The sequence below is a fragment of the Pseudonaja textilis genome, chromosome Z, assembly GCF_049901715.1.
Source record: "Pseudonaja textilis isolate UNSWEBS1 chromosome Z, rPseTex1.2, whole genome shotgun sequence".
Taxonomy (NCBI): domain Eukaryota; kingdom Metazoa; phylum Chordata; class Lepidosauria; order Squamata; family Elapidae; genus Pseudonaja; species Pseudonaja textilis.
In genome coordinates, this window is record NC_142008.1 from 93,477,486 (window position 1) to 93,494,310 (window position 16,825).

General features: G+C 37.8%; 1 protein-coding gene across 1 annotated transcript in view; it reads left to right on the top strand.

The window, feature by feature from the left end:
* The window catches only part of EIF1 (eukaryotic translation initiation factor 1), a 273,258-nt gene that overhangs the window by 108,914 nt on the left and 147,519 nt on the right, over positions 1–16,825 (top strand). The gene's annotated exons all lie outside the window — the stretch shown is intronic.

The window sequence follows — 16,825 nt, forward strand, 5'->3', positions numbered from 1 at the left end:
TCCCCACACCCCCTTCTAATACAGGATGCTGTAATTATTCAAACCAAAGCTAAATTCCCAAAGGCAAGGTGCTGGCAGATGCAATAGGATTCAAAGAAGACGCTGCATATGTCAGCAGCTCCCTGGGAAAAAAAAAATAGGAAGATAGTGTGTGTGTGTGTGTGTGTGTGTGTGTGTGTGTGTGTGTGTGTTTGTGAAGTATAGTTGGCAACAAACAGAAATGCTGCAATGAATAATAGCCTCTTTTGCCTGCAAGAGGAAACATAACTTTCCGGATTCAACCTCATTATTTTCCTGAAATTAAAATGTGGACTCATGCCATTTAAGCCGGGAGTAAAATTCAACCTGAGTGAAGCAAGGAGTCCTCATGACCACCTCATTTAAAAGTATTGCATACTTTCAAAGTCCCCCCTCTACCTTTTTTTTCCTTTCCTTTCCTTTCCTTTCCTTTCCTTTCCTTTCCTATCCTTTCCTTTCCTTTTTTTTTTTTTTTGCACGTTTTGGACATTTCATGAGAGGGCCAGCATAATGTAATGGGTAAGGTGCTGGATTTGGGCCAGAAACAATCCAATTTTAATTTGGCCATTGAAATTACCTTTGGGCCAGTCACTTTCTAAAATTAAGAAGCAGCCTTGCGTTACTCCTGATGCTCTAATAGAACAGGCAGAAGACAGATGTTTTAATGACTTGCGCTCCGTTGAAAGTTATTTCATTTCCCTGCTATGAAATCATCAGATCAGGACATGGATTATGCATTATTGTCATGATTTCTAAATGAGGCAAGAATCGCCTAACTGTTTCAAATTAGCATCTGTATTCTGCATTCTTCATTTACACCTGAATGATATTTCAATGTCACTACACCTAGATGACATATACAGTATACCCAGTTATATAGTTCCCACTTTAATCCTTCTTGTCTTGTAATGTATTTTTCTATCTAACAATGGAGCAGAATCAAATCTGGAAATCTTACTCTGCCAGAGCAGATTATCAGCTGCTATCACTCACTAGTCAGGTATCTATTTATAGTATTGACCCCAAATAATAAAGCGAGCTATAAAAGAACTGAAAAATAGTACAGAGTGCCAAATATCATTAGTAAATAGTATGGCATTACTCATGTGAAAATACAATACTTATCAAAATAGAAAGCAGATGATTTTGTAAGAATTTCAAGGAGCAAATTGATTATAGTATATTTCTGTAAATTATTCTTGATGGGAGTGATGGTGCACTGTTATGATCTTATCAGCCGCCCACCTAAAGTTAGAACTTAGTCACCTATAAAACAGTTTGAATGTCTTTCATTTTGCTTCTTATCTCATTTCTCAATTTATTCTCATCTTTAGTTTGAATCTTACTAATAACTCTTCTTGTTCACCAAAATAATTCAAGCATGAATATTTTGTGATTTTGCTTAAGATGCATATGGCTCGGCTAATATAATTTGACTCTCAAATGTGTTTCTTAGTTGTTGACATATTTGATTTGGGCAAACCTTGATATCAATCTTATTTTCTTTATGAACATTATATCCCAACAATATTGTTGCCTATATAATTTCTCAGATGTTCATAAAATTTATGAAAGTTTGGACAAAATGAAAGTGCAACACTTTCCGATTACACCCTGAAAGTTGAAAAGATAGATATTTGTCCACTTAAACCATGATAAGGAACCCATACCCTTTTTAAATTGATTTAGGAAAGTCATTGTCACAATGTCCAGTGATGCAATGGGGCTGAATTTTGTTTTATGATTGCCCAAAAGGCAGTCAACTGAGATTTCCACAGCAAGTTGCTGAAGCAATATGATCAACTACAACCTTCTTTGAAAGGCTCATAACTTGCATTGTGTTGGTTTAACGCTACTTTTGTCACAAAGATGAAAGCAAATCCTATAGGGAGAAGCTCCATTCCTCATATTTCTTGGCAAATGAAAAACAGGTCATCCTGTTAATCAAATATTGCTTGGAAGTATTTCAGATGGGAAAAATGGGTTCTTCTAGTCCTAATTGGTTCACTTATTGACTGTTAGTCACCATGAAAAAGTCCTAACTGGAGGAAATTATATAATGGATTAGATCAGTGGTGGGATTCAAAAAAAAATTTACTACCAGTTCTGTGGGAGTGGCTTGGTGGGCATGGCAGGGGAAGGATACTGTAAAATCTCCAGTCAGAGGTAGTATTTGCCGGTTCTCCGAACTACTCAAAATTTCCGCTACCGGTTCTCCAGAACTGGTCAGAACCTGCTGAATACCACTTCTGGATCAGATCCTCCATAGAGCATAATGGGAACTTTAAAATAGAATTGACTGTTTTTTGTTTTTTGATTTGTTTGTTTGTTTTGTTTTGTTGCAAAATAATGTGCTAATATTAAAATCTGAAAACTTTTCAAGCAACTGGATTATATCTTGTGAGAAAAACAAATCTAAAGAAAAACAAAATTTGTTTTTGGAAACTGACAGTGGGTGAAATGCACATAAACATGAGTTCTTTATCTAAGCAATGTAATTGAATCACAGAGCCCAAAATAGGTCAAACTGGTTTTCTATGCAACTGGTTGATGGAATCTGGGAAAACGACATAAAGGTTCAATTACATTTGGCATGCTTACTTTAAGGGGTGGGCCTGGAGAATACAATTAGTCCTTTTAAAGAAATTGCTGTTTCTTAGATGGATTGGAAATAGTTGAAAAAAGAGACCCTGTTGGAGTGTCCTAGCATAGCTCCTTCTACTACAACTTGACAGAATGGCTATTGCCAAGGCACGATAGAGGGAGCTGATTATATTAATAGAACATTATCATTTAGATTTTAAAGCCCACTATGTTTTGGGGAATGTAATGCGGGCAGGTTAAGAATCAGCAAGAGAAACAGCATATTTCAAGCAGCTTGGTCTTCTGCTGCTTGGTCTTCAGGATGGGTGTCACTCCAGCATTTCAGTTCAGCATGAAGAAGGCCTTTAAACTAAAAGAAGTTAAAAATCAGGAATAGTCATGGAAGTTCAGAGTTTCGAGTTCAGCTGAGAATGCAGCCCCAGGGATTCTCTCTGAACAATCATGAAGGCACAACACCCAGTGCTTTTGAAGCTGGTGTTTAATTTAATATTTTTCTACACTTGGGGGAAGAGAGTGGAAAGAAATACCAGCTTGGTAAGAATATATTAAAAGGATTTGGGATGGAAGATTGTCATGATTTGGAAATAAACCTCGGGCTCTTGGCCATTCTTTGGAGCAAAGCAGAAGCTAATTAACTCTCCATACCATAAGTTTAGCTTCAGCACAGTCAGACAGGTAATTTTTTCCCTCTGGATACTAGCAAGGATTTGTTTTTCTCAGATGTCCAAAACATATTATTTCCATTTTTATCCCAGCTGGAAAAAAATAAAAATAAAACCATCAAAACCAGGTTAAATGGATCTAAAAATATAAAGATACCCCAATGTGGAGTTCTACAAGCAGAATTTTATAGGAACCATCAGAATGGATCACCTTCACAGCTGCTGTGGATTAAACTTTCACATAATTAAAAATTCACTGCAGAAAACCTAAGAATTTGAAAGTTGCATCATGTATAGTCATTTATATTTTGGAACATTGTATATAAGAGATTGTAAAGATTGGTTTTAAATTCTGTTAAAAGATTACCATTTGAATGGTATCTGTGTTCTTCAAAAAACTTCTGAAAAATAAAGGTAACAAACATTAAGTTCAGAGAAACTTGTCAATAAGAATAACATTTTTTTTTAACTGAATCATATTCCAGTTCTTCCTTAGATATGAAAGCCGGCTGGGCGACTTGGGCCAATCATACATTTTCTCAACTCGCTTCACAGGATTGTTATTGTAAGGAAAAGAGGACAAGAACAGAGTATCACCTTAACTTATCTGTAAAAATAATAAAGGAGGGATTTTTTTTTAAAAAATGTAAATTTAAACCTGATTAAAGTTTAGGAATCATGACAATTTTCTACCCCCAGTTTCCTCATTCCAGATGTACTGAAACTGCCCTAAATTAGGGAAGTTGAATACTCAATAAGTCCAGGGCAGGACCTGCAGAATATTATCCAGTAATGACAACAAAGAGGGTACTGGGAATTTATCTCTTAATTTGAAAATTTTGATTTTGATAGATGATAAACAGACAGCTTATTTTTACTGAGTTTTTCTTTTAAAGTCAATATAAAAATAAATAAAATTAAAGAGAAAAACAAAGTGCAAAAGCAATCCATTAAAGAAAAAGATAAAAGAAGAATAACCAAGCTTCTTTTCAACCATTATAAACTGAATTATTCTTGTTCTCTCTTTAAGTATTACAAAAATCCCTTCAAACCCAATTCTTTTTCAAGGCTCAAATCCCAAAATCGTCATTTCTATTTTTTTCTATTTTTAGTGAAAAGTCCATAAAGTATTTTGTAAAGGGAATTATTTTTTGAGCCTGATGAAACAGGTCAGTTTTCGATTTTTATCATTTTCACAATCCTTTCTTCCATTATGTATGTTTCAGTATTTCACCATTGTTGCATGTACATAATCTTCCTGTAGTTAGTCTACATAAAATCAATCTTTCATGAGGCTTTTAAATTTATTTTATTTTTATTTATTTATTTATTTTTGTCAATTGCTTACAAGATAATAGGTATGTAAAAACATAGTTATGAATACATGGATACATATAAGAAAAATAAAAAATAAAAGAAACAATAGGACAGGGACAGTAGGCATGTTGGTGAGCTTATGCATGCCCCCTACAGACCTCTTAGGAAAGGTCAATAGTAGACAGTCTAAGGTTAAAGTTTTGGGGGGTTTGGGGAAGAAACCACAGAGTCAGGTAGAGTATTCCAGACATTGACCAATCTGTTGCTGAAGTCGTATTTCCTGCAATCAAGTTTGGTGCGATTAACCCTGAGTTTCTATCTATTGTTTGCTCTTGTGTTGTTATGGTTGAAGCTGAAGTATTCATTGACAGGTAGGACATTGCAATGTATGATTTTACTTACCGTGTTTCTCCAACAATACAGCCTCCACCAATAGGAAGACCCAGCAGGTTTTCTAGGCATAAAATGAAATTAAGCCCCTCCCCCCAAATTTAGGCCTATTTTAAAACATGCAAAATGGGGGGAAGGGTGGGGGGACTTGCCATTAGGAGCACCCTGCAGGCAGCAATTCCTCACCACCAGCTGCTCCTAATGGACAATCATGGCAGAGCGTGGAGAGCTCCCTATTCCTGCCAAGCACCTTTGCGGCAGACCAAAGACCTTCAGCATGCGTCGCTGTTGATTTCACTTCTGCCCATGCTGCCGCTGTGTTTGGAGCTGCCACTTCCACATTTGGAGCACCACTGCTGTTTGGAGCACCGCTGCCGTTTGGAGCTGCCGCTTCTGCATTTGGAGCTGCCGCCACGTTTGGAGCTGCCGCTGTTTGGAGCACTGCCACTGTTTGGAGCACTGCTGCTGTTTGGAGCTACCACTTCTGCATTTGGAGCTGCCGCCACATTTGGAGCTGCTGCTTCCACGTTTGGAACCCTACCGCTGTTTGGAGCACTGCCGCTGTTTGGAGTTGCCATGTCCGCATTTGGAGTTGCCACTGCATTTGGAGCTGTTGCTTCCACGTTTGGAGCACCACTGCCGTTTGGAGCTGCTGCTTCTGCATTTGGAGCTGCCGCCACGTTTGGAGCTGCCGCTTCTGCGTTTGGAACCCCACTGCTGTTTGGAGCACTGCCACTGTTTGGAGTTGCCATGTCCACATTTGGAGCTGCCACCGCATTTGGAGCTGCCACCGCATTTGGAGCTGCCGCTTCCGCGTTTGGAGCACTGCTGCTATTTGGAGCACCACCGCCATTTGGAGCGCCGCCACCACTCCAAACACGGCGGCAGCTCCAAACGTGGAAGTTGCAGCTCCAAACATGACAGCGGTGCTCCAAATGGCGGCGGCACTCCAAATGGCAGTGGCACTCCAAACACAGAAGCGGCAGCTCCAAAGGTGGCAGTGGTGCTCCAAATGGCGGCGGCACTCCAAACACGGAAGTGGCAGCTCCAAACATGGCAGCGGTGCTCCAAATGGTGGTGGCACTCCAAATGGCAGCGGCACTCCAAACATGGAAGCGGCAGCTCCAAACATGGCGGCAGTGCTCCAAATGGCGGCAGCACTCCAAATGGCAGCAGCACTCCAAACACAGAAGCGGCAGCTCCAAATGTGGTGGTGGAATGGGCAGAAGGGAAAGCAATAGCGGTGGGTGCCAAAGGTCTTGGGTCTGCAGCAAAGGTGTTTGGTGGGAGTAGGGAGCTCTATGCGCTCCGCCATGATCACCCGTTAGGAGTGGCTGGTGGCGAGGCTGCCCGTGGGGCACTCTAGGTGAGGATGCAAGGGGGGGAATTAAGTCAACCCCAAAAAGATGGCCTAGCCATTTTTTCAGGGCTCAAAAAAATATAAGACCTGGCCTTATTATATGAGAAACATGGTACTATACTTAGATCAAACCAAAAGCGCCGTAGTTCTAGGTTTTCTAGGTCTAGAATTTCGAGTCTGATGGCATAAGGTATTCTGCAATGAGTGGAGGAGTGGAGAACTCTTCTTGTGAAATATTTCTGGACATTCTCAACTGTGTTAATATCAGATACGTAATGTGGGTTCCAGACTGATGAGCTGTATTCGAGTATTGGTCTAGCAAATGTTTTGTATGCTCTAGTTATTAGTGTAATATTAGCAGAGAAAAAGCTACGTAAGATTAGGTTAACAACTCTTACTGCCTTTTTGGCTATGTAGTTACAGTGGGCTCTAGCACTTAGATCATTAGAGATGAGTATTCCAAGGTCCTTTACAGAGCTTGGATCATCAACAAGATCTTGACTATTCAGCTTGTATTTTATTTTCTGATTTTTTTTGCCAATATGTAGGACAGAGCATTTATTTGTTGAGATTTGAATTGCCATTTGTTTGACCATTCTGATACATAGTCGAGAGCTTGTCTTCCATAAATTGAACTCAAACTATTGCAGAAGATGAGATCAAGACAGTTGTTTAGTCTAGTGTTGTTGGTTACTAGTTGTTCTAGTTCCAGATTTGTTACTGCATTGTAGAAGGTTGCATGTGTGGGTTCAGCTGTACATTCATTAAGGGTCCAGTTAATATGAGGTAGATTGAAGTCACCAAGAAAGATAAAAGCATGTGAGCAGGATGCTGCTCATGTTAGAAGTGAATTTAGCTTGTTTGCATGTTCAATGTCATAATCAGTGGCTCTATAACATAGTAAGAACCAAAATGTGATATTTAAAGACAGTTCACAGACGATGGTCTCAGGAATAGCAAACTCCTCGGTAACTTGGATGTTTTTTAGATATAGGGATAAATATAGATATATTTATATAGGGGATAGCAACACCACCTCCTCTGTGGATCTCACAATCTGATCGGTAAACATGATAGTCTCTTACTGTGGTAATGGAGTCAGGGAGAGATGCGTTGAGCCATGTTTCACAGCCAAATATAATGTCGAATTTAGCTGTATTTAGTAAGAGGAGAAATTCAGGTATTTTATCTGCAAGGCTTCTCTCATTGAGTAGCTTGTATTTAAGGCCAGTTGTGGTTGGAATAGAGTAGTTAGGGGCATGTGTGCCTAGTTTTGAGTGATGTTGGATTGGATGGGGTGGTACTCTCCATAAGTTATAATAAAAAGAGGTTTGGTTTCTTCTCAATATGAATTTTTAAAATCTTTTGAAGAGGTGCTAGAAGTACCTTTATACATCTTAGGTAATTTCTCTGGAGTCATATATCAATAGTACATCATTTTGTAGAAATTCTTTCTTAAATTATAACACATCCTATTTATCAATATTTTTCCCAATTATCCATCTCTGTGTTATAATCAAAGTTCTTAGCCCATTTTATTACGCAATCCTTAACTTTTTCCTTTTCTGTTTCAAATTTCAATCAACATTTGAACATATTTGCAATTACCTGCCCATTATTTGTGCATAATTCATTTTCAAATTCAATTTGAAATTTTGATTTTGATTTTTCGAAAGACTGTAAATTTTTCGGTGAAGTTTTCATAGATTGGCAATAGGCTTCTTTTGTTGTCCTTAGCTGCAAAGTGATTGAGGTGGGTGCCCGCAAGCATATAAGGTTGCACTGTCCACTCTTTATGATGACTTCCTGCTTTCATGAAAGTACCTCTCCTCCGTCTTTGTAATAGGGATTAGAAAGGATAAGTAACCAAGGAATCTGAAAGATGATAATAACACATCAGCTGGAAGAGAGGGAGAATTCCGTTCAAAGACATTGTCTAGACACATTCTAGATAGAAACTTTGTGTTCTCAAAAGAATAAAACAATTTCTAAAGCATTCTAAGAATGACATTTAAAAAATCAATGAGCTCATTCCATGGCAAGAAAACAGAAGTATTCCCTTACAAGTTTCACTAAATAAAAACTGTGAAAAAGAAACAAAACATATTTCAAGGTGGGGTCGGGGGGAGGAAGGGCAAAAAAATCAATGTGCCACCTCCTAATTTTCCTTTATCTGCCCCATGGAACCCCTGCTACTTGTAGTGGGAAAATTTAAAATATATCTTAAGTTCTTTCCTTTTTCTACAAAACCATTTATGCTTGGATAAAAACAAATCTCCCTTATTCAGCTGGATGCCATTGTTCCTCAATTTTAGGAAAACAATACTTCTGTAGAATGACAATACTTCTTTCCCTAGATTCTATTATCTAATAACAGATGAATTACTTTCATTTTATTACTTTTATTGTTTATCAACCCAAGTGTGAATTAAACCTAAATCGCTCAAGTATGAACAAAAAAAAATCACAGATGTTGTTTTTCATTGAGACAATTTGAGAGGTTCCATGTTGTTAAGTTTAAATGAATTGAGAGCTGGTCCCAGGGATCAAGAAACTATGAATGTAAAGAAAAAGTCCCAACACAGAGAAGGGTAGTGTGAGCAAGAAACTCAAAATAATCCCATATTGATTCATTCCCTGCTTCGGCCTATCTGAGATGGATAATACCTTATCAGATATGATAGCTTATCTAGGCCTTAGAAAATGTGCAAATAAGAGCAATAAAAATGATAAGGAACTGGAGGCTAATCAATGTGATGAACAACTAGGTATGTTTACAAATGAAGGCAAATAATGTTGCAAGATCCAATCTGGGTCAGTCACTAGGACCAGAGGTTTAATCTTCCAAGCTTTCATCCTCAGGGAACTTCTCTCTCACCTATACAGGTAGTCCTCAACTTACAATAGTTCATTTAATGACCATTCAAAGTTACAGTGGCGCTGAAAATAGTGACCACTGACCATTTTTTGCACTTACAACCATTGCATTATCCTCATGGTCACATAATCAAAATTCAGATACTTGGCAACATGATCATATTTAAGACAGTTGCAGTGTCCTAGGGTTGTGTGATTAGCTTTTGCAAACTTCGGACCAGCAAAATCAATGGGGAAGCCAGATTCACTTAACAACTGCATTACTAACTTAACAACTGCAGTGATTCACTTAACAGCATTGGCAAGAAAGGTCATAAAATGGAAATGTTTCACTTAGCAATATACATTTTACAACCACAATTGTGGTTGTAACTCAAAGACTACCTGTATGTGTGTAGGTATGCTAACAAAAAGAAAGTGTATAATCACCTCCCAATACTTGAAGGACTGTGACAAGGAAGAGGAGGTTGATTTATTCTCCAACGCACCTGAGGGAAAGACAAGAATCAATGGGTGGAAACTCACAAGAGGGAGATCCTATCTGGAAATAAGGAAAAATTTCCTGACAGAACAATTAGTCAATGGAACAGTTTGCCTCATGGAGTTCTGGGTGCTCCATCTCTGGAGATTTTCAAGAAAAGATTGGACAACCATTTGTCCAAGAAGGAATAAATATTCCTATCTTGAGCAGATAGTTGGAGTAAAAGACCTCGATTCACTTTCAGCTCTATGATTCCAGGAGATTAAAGTGAGAGAGAAAGAGCAATTCTTTAGTGCTGAAAAAATAGAAATTCAAAGAATAAAGAAGGGTTCCTTTTTGGCTCTTTTTATTGATCTTAACCACTCAACATGGAAAATCTGAAGAGAAATGGCTTCCTTTATAGGGTCGACAAATATCCAAATGGGTAAAGGAGGACGTGGATAACTGGAACTAACAACTTTCTTAGCATCCAGAACAAAAGGTACAGCGAAAAAAAATGTGCAAAAAAAAAGTCTTTAGGAGTACATTCTTATGAAATCACTTGTTCCAGCATCATAAAGACTAGTTTTTCAACCATAATATTTTAACAAATCTTTATTTCAAGAACATATGCAATAATAATAACTGCAAAATCTAAAATTGACTAACAGCAATTTCTATTTGCAACTGTCCTATCCAGATCATTATGAGAAAAGCTGACATTTATATTTTTCTACCTTCACCTTTCTGGTGTTGCTTTAATCTCTTTAATAGTATTTTTAATAGTATTTTTTAACCACCATTTTCTTTGATAGCTGACACGTCAACAACAAGAGAAATACGTTTTAATATGTTTTTGCAATTTTGGACTTTCTAAACGAAATATAACCCTTAGAGAAAATGTGGGAAGAAGAGGAGGTGCTTCTTACTAACACTGATGATGATAACTAGTTTGGTTAATGAAATGTCTACAAGAAAACAACCAAGCTCAGAGAATACCAAGAACCCCTCATTTCAACCCTTGGCTACAAATATTCTCCTTATTGGTAATATACAGCTTTCTGCAATTCTTAATATAAGGACATTTATGAAAAAGCAAAACCATACACACAGCTACTTAATCCATTTTCTCCAGCTTAACATTCTCCAGATAATTTGGACTACAGCTGTGATGGAAAGTAATAGACTGGATTCCTGATGCGAAGGGATGTCTTCCAGATAAATAAGACACAGCTCAATTCAGATATTTTGTGCAAGAGAAAGAAGGTGAAGACAATCTCTCCCTAAAAATTCTAAAAATATATGCTTGGATGTAGATAGCAGTGTGTTTAAATTGGCAATGTTCTGTCTACAGGTGCAGAACAATACATAGTCCTGGATCCTGTCAGCTATGATGCCGGTCAGCACTTGATCATGGTTGGCAGACACATTATTGGCCTGTAATTTGCAGGTGTTTCCCCTTTTGCTGGATCTTTCTGTATCAAGTAGATTTTCCCAGCTGTTAACCATTCACTGATGTTTTCTGACTGCAGCATCTCATAGAATTGTTCAGCCATTTTTTCATGCAGGCTGGTCACATATTTGAGCCAAAAGCCATGCAGTTGATCATTGCCAGGCTATTGGCAATTTTTATTGTTGTTGTTGTTGTTTAATCTTTAATGAGATTCACAGCCTTTGGGGCTGGTTGGTAGCTCAACAGCTCAAGTCCTAACCAAGGACCTAGGAACTGTTCAGGTAGTGTTGGAGGATATAAGCTGTTCCAAGTAGGGTGGGGGGGGTTGTTTTTTTGTAGAATCAAGGTATTCAGGTCTGATAATTCAGGATTTCCAAATAGCAAGGCAGCCCTTTAGGTATTGCTCCAAGGGCTCCAATTACAATTGGGATAACACATGATTTCTTTTTCCAAAGTTGCTCAACTTCAATTTGTAAGTCCCTATACTTTGAGATTTTTCTTGCTGTGTGTCTACAATTCGTGCATCACCAGGTATTTCAATGTTAATGAACCAAACCCTTTTCTTCTCAACTATTGTTATGTCAGGTGTGTTGTGGGCTAAATGCAGCCAAAATAAAACCATCTCTTTTTTCAGTATTCCTAATTTTAGCCAATTCCAAGTAAGCTTTTGATCAGCTTTGCCATCAATACTTTTCAGGTATTGGCCATGCATAGCTTTGCTTTTCCAATTTTAAATTCACTTCTCAATTACTTTTTTGTATTCAAAAAAGTAACCAAGTTTTGACTTGGTTGACTTCAAAAGGCCTCCTTTATGCACTTCTTTAATCATTGGCTCTTCACTTTTCTGGATGTAGTCATTCAAGCTGTGTCTTTCTTCTACAGTCTGCTTTACTTGTAGGAGACCTCGACCACCCTCTGCTCTTAGTAAATATAATTGATCAACATCACTTTTAGGGTGCAAGGCATGATTCATAGTCATAAGCTTCCTTGTTTTTCTGTTCAAATTGTCCAGCTCCATCTGGGTCCAGTCAAATATTCCTGCAGAGTATCGAATCACAGGTATAGCCCAGGTCAATTTGGACTTTAAAATCTTGCGAATTCTTCTAACGTACTTGGCTGAAGTTGATTCCTTGACTTTATTATGTATTAAATCAGAGGCTTCTAAAATCCCTAAGTACTTGTAGCCTGCTTCTGGTTTCATTGCCTTTATAATTTCTTCATTTTCAAGTTCTGTTCCATGATTTTCTATGACCTTGCCTGCTTTGATTGCCACTGTTGCACATTTGTCAATTCCAAAGTGAATGCCGATGTCCTGGCTAAATTATTTTGTGCTTTCAATTAGTGAATTCAATTCACTTTTTGTTTTACCAAACAGCTTCAAATCATCCATGTAGAACAAATGTGAAATTTTCAATCCTTTCTTTGCAAGTTCATATCCACAGTTTACCTTCTATAAAACGGTTGTCAGTGGTAGCATTGACAGAATTAATAGTAGGGGTGAAAGGGAGTCACCCTGGAAGATGACTCGTTTAATTTCAACTTCACCCAGTTCTTCTCCATTAGCCATAAGCTTTGTTTTCCAGAGGTTCATTAAAAATTTTCATGAATTTTCAATGTTGCTACTCATGCCAAAGATTTCCAGGCATTTCTTAATCCAGCTGTGGGAGAGTGAATCAAATGCTTTCTTATAGTCCAGCCATGCCATGAACAGGTTGGTTCACCTTTTCTTCGAATTGTTCGGAATTAGTTTGTCAATCAGCAGCTGGTCTTTTGTTCCTCTTCAGTTTTTGCAGATCTTTCCTTTTCAGGTATCCATACATTTGATTTACAATTATGCCAGTAAGAAGCTTATAGCTTGTTGGCAAGCAGGTAATTGGTCAGTAATATCCTGGATCATTTCCTTTGTCTTTCTCTTTCTGAATTAAAAAAGTCTTTCCAGTTGTTAGTCATTCATCATTTTCAGGTGTTTCTATAATTTGGTTCATTTGGACAGTAAGTCTTTCATATAAACTTGCTATTGCCTTCAGCCAAAAGCCATGTAGCTCATCTGGTCCAGGTGCGCTCCAGTTCTTTATTCTTCTTGACTGCCTCTGAACCATTTCCTTTGTTATTTTCACATCTACCATTTTGGGCACTTTCACTGAGGACTCAATCTGTTTGATCCAGTTTGCATTTGTTTTGTGCTTCATGTCATTTTCCCACAGGTTCTTCCAGGATTTCAGAGCTTTTTCTTTATCGGGCTTTTCATTTGCTGTAACGCTTTCTTCCTTTTCCAGGTTCTTATAAAATTGGTGCCGCTCTGAACAGCAAGTTTTGTTGAAACTGGATTAATCGATTTTTGTAACTCTTAATCTTTTCAGTAATGGCAACAACCCCCTGCTTCAGCTCTTCAATTACTACAGCAATCTCCTTGTTCTCCAAATCATATCTTGTTGCCAAGCTCCTTTTGATCTGTTTGTTCTTTAGCTGGCCTTGCCTTAGGTTCTTCAGGTTGCTCAAGTCTCCACGAAGTTCTTAATTTTCAATTCCAACTGAATTTTCCACTTTGGCTTCCCTTTCTTGCATCTTTGGTTCTTTTGTATTTTCAAACCCAATTCTTTAGTGGTTAGGTAGGCTGATGCATACATCAGCTGATTTGTTTCAGCTAATGTAGTAGTTGGGATGGTTTGCATAGCTTCATTGACTTTCTCCAGTGAATTTGCTCGTGCTTTCTGATTAACTTGGTTGAGTTTTGGCAAGCGTATTCTTTCAGTGTCTTCCATTTAATCCTTTATTTTCTCAGCTAATTTATCTTTATCTGCTGGTGCTTCTTGATCTTCACTTTTTTCTTGTTTTTTATCTTCACCAATTTCAGCAACTTCTTCCCCTCTTTCTTCTGCAGGTTGTTCTTGAGTCTGCAATTCACTCACATTATTATTATTTTTCGTTGATATGCTCAGGCCATTAGTTGCTTTCTTTTTAATTTCTCTTAATTCTATTGCAGTGAAAAAAATTGTGGCTCAGAATCACACGTTGTCGGTCCATTAACCTTTGTTCACTGATGTCAAGGTCCGTGCAATTTGCCTTCCAGATCTGATACATTCATTTTGAAATCCACATTTTTCTGGCTCAGATTGGTAGTAAGCTTCCATAATCAAGATATTTTCTTCCCTAGTCCAGGTTTTTTGCTTTTTTGCTTTTACTTCCAGTATCTCTTGAGCTCCATGCCCTGGTTGCCAAGGAGAAGGAGCTGGGCCCTGTAGCTCATTTTGCGAAGAATGCCCAGGAGCCATAGCATCCATCGGAACCCTGGGCAACAATTCAGCTGGCATAAATTTCGTTTTTCTTGTATTCACCATGTTGAAATGGGTTGTGGAGCAAATTTTGTCTGGCCCTTCATCTAAGACCTGTCTGATATGGTTCCACCTGTTCAGCATAGCCCTTAGGATCAGTAGGACACGCAAGCCCCTCCACCAAGACAAGGTAAAGTTCCTTGGAGGGGTTGTTGTTGTTGTTGTTATTATTATTATTATTATTATTATTATTATTATTATTATTATTATTAAAATTTTAATCTCACTCTCCTGTTGATGCTATAGGTAGGGCTCTAATTAGGCCACCATGGTTCTGTGCACAGCTGTCTAGAATTATAAGTTAAAATAGCACTCTAAGCCAAGGCTCTGAAATTTGTGGCCTCAAATATTGTTACAGAGCTCTCCTCATTACTAAATACTGGCTATACTAGCTAAACATTATTAAAATTGACATTCACTCCTGAAGGCTAGAAGGATTCCACCTGTTCAGACTAGTTCTTTGTTCTCCTCAACAAAAATGATTTTAATAAAAGTTTCTTATTTAGATGAGGATTATAATCTTTATGGCTCTGTGTATGTTACCTCCCTTCTTCTCTCGGAGAGTTCACCAGCAAAGCTAACCAAATTCACCTTGATTTGTGTCTGTTGTTTTCATGAGAAAGCGAAATTACCTTCTAATTCTGTTAGCAACAAACATATTCATCTTTGTATTTTTACATCATATTTTGTATAGCCAGGTAAGTTAATGCACTAAGGTTAGTTAGTATTAATTTTATGTTAATTTTACTTATTCTGTAGTATAGTATGTTTGTGATTTTTCTGTGGAAATATTGAAAAGGATGAAGGATGAATGACATTTTTACCATGTGAGGTGAACTTGTGAAAAAGCAACAAAAATTGGTCAACAATATATATAATAGTGCAAAGAATTTTAAAAAATAAAGTTCAGATGGAACTTGAACATTTTGTATTAGGATTTACAGATGGAAAACTCTTATGGATGATTGATTTTATATATGGCAATGACAGCAAAGTTACTATACAAGTAGTCCTCAGCTTACAACCACAACTTAGCACAAAAATCCCATTGTTTAGCAAAGCAGTTATTAAGTGAGTTCCCCCTTTTTACAAGCTTTTTTTTGCCAATGTTGTTAAGCAAATCATTGCACTTGTTAAATGAATCATGTTGTTAAGCAAATTTGGCTTGCCCCATTGACTTTGCTTGTAGGAAGCTGGCTGGGAAAGTTGCAAATAGTGATCAAAAGACCTGGGACAGTGCAACTATCATAAAAACATGTCAATTGCCAAGCACCAAATTTTTGATTGAGTGATTGTGGGGATGCTGCAGCAATTGTTAAGCATGAAATCCAATCATAACACACTTTTTCCAGTGCCACTATAACTTTGAACAGTCACTAAGTGAATTGGTTGTAAATTGAGGGTTAACAGTATGCATAAAGATGAAAAAATATAGAAATAGGTACAAAAAAGGAATAGATGTAAAGATGATTAAAATTGGCCAGAAATGGCTAAACTGATTTGTTTGGTTAGAGAGGGAATAATTACTATTTTTATGAGATCCTCAAAACCTTTTATGGACTTGGGAAAATGGATAAAATGAACTAGTAATAGATGGATTTACTGATTGAGAAGGCAGAATATGTAGAAAAATAAATTGTATACTTCTAAAGCTCTCATATATGTAATATTTAACTAGGCAAAAACGTACATCATAGGGCAATATTTTGTCAATAAAGGTACTCAAGTGGGGTAATTTACAGAATGCTCTGATAATCCCAAGGGAAGGAAAGTTGTGGCTGCTTCACTGCTGCTGGGGTGCCACTGCTGTTTCACCTCTGCTACTAAAGTCATGTTATGCTCATTTTTCAACATGTCATGACAATTTCCAGCCACTTGCACATTCCTTCATTCCCCACCTACCTGCACAGCAGTAGTCACTTATACCAGCCTGTTGGAAAGGGAAAGGAAGAGAAGAGGGGGAAGGGAAGGGAGGAGATGGGAAGGGAAGGGAAGGAGGGAGGGAGGAAGAGAGGGAGTATTCTAATGCTCACTGTCAGTTTTCCCTAAGGAAATTCAATGGCAAAACCAATAGAAAGTTGGAATGCATTCCCATTCCCATCTTTTTTTTTTTGCCTGCCTGTAGCCATTCAATTCTCTATTTAAATAAGGAAAGAAGGAAGTTAAGCACAGGGTGGAAGGAAATCTTGCACACCCTTCCTAATTCCATGATGTCTCCCCCATGTCCTCTGTGTCCTACACTACCACCACTCCCACGCACCTTCCCATATCTCTGTGGTAAATCTTGCATATCCTTTCAGGGCTGTGTGTGAAAAGTGCCAAGTAGGTTAGGAAAGGTACAGGGTTGTATAA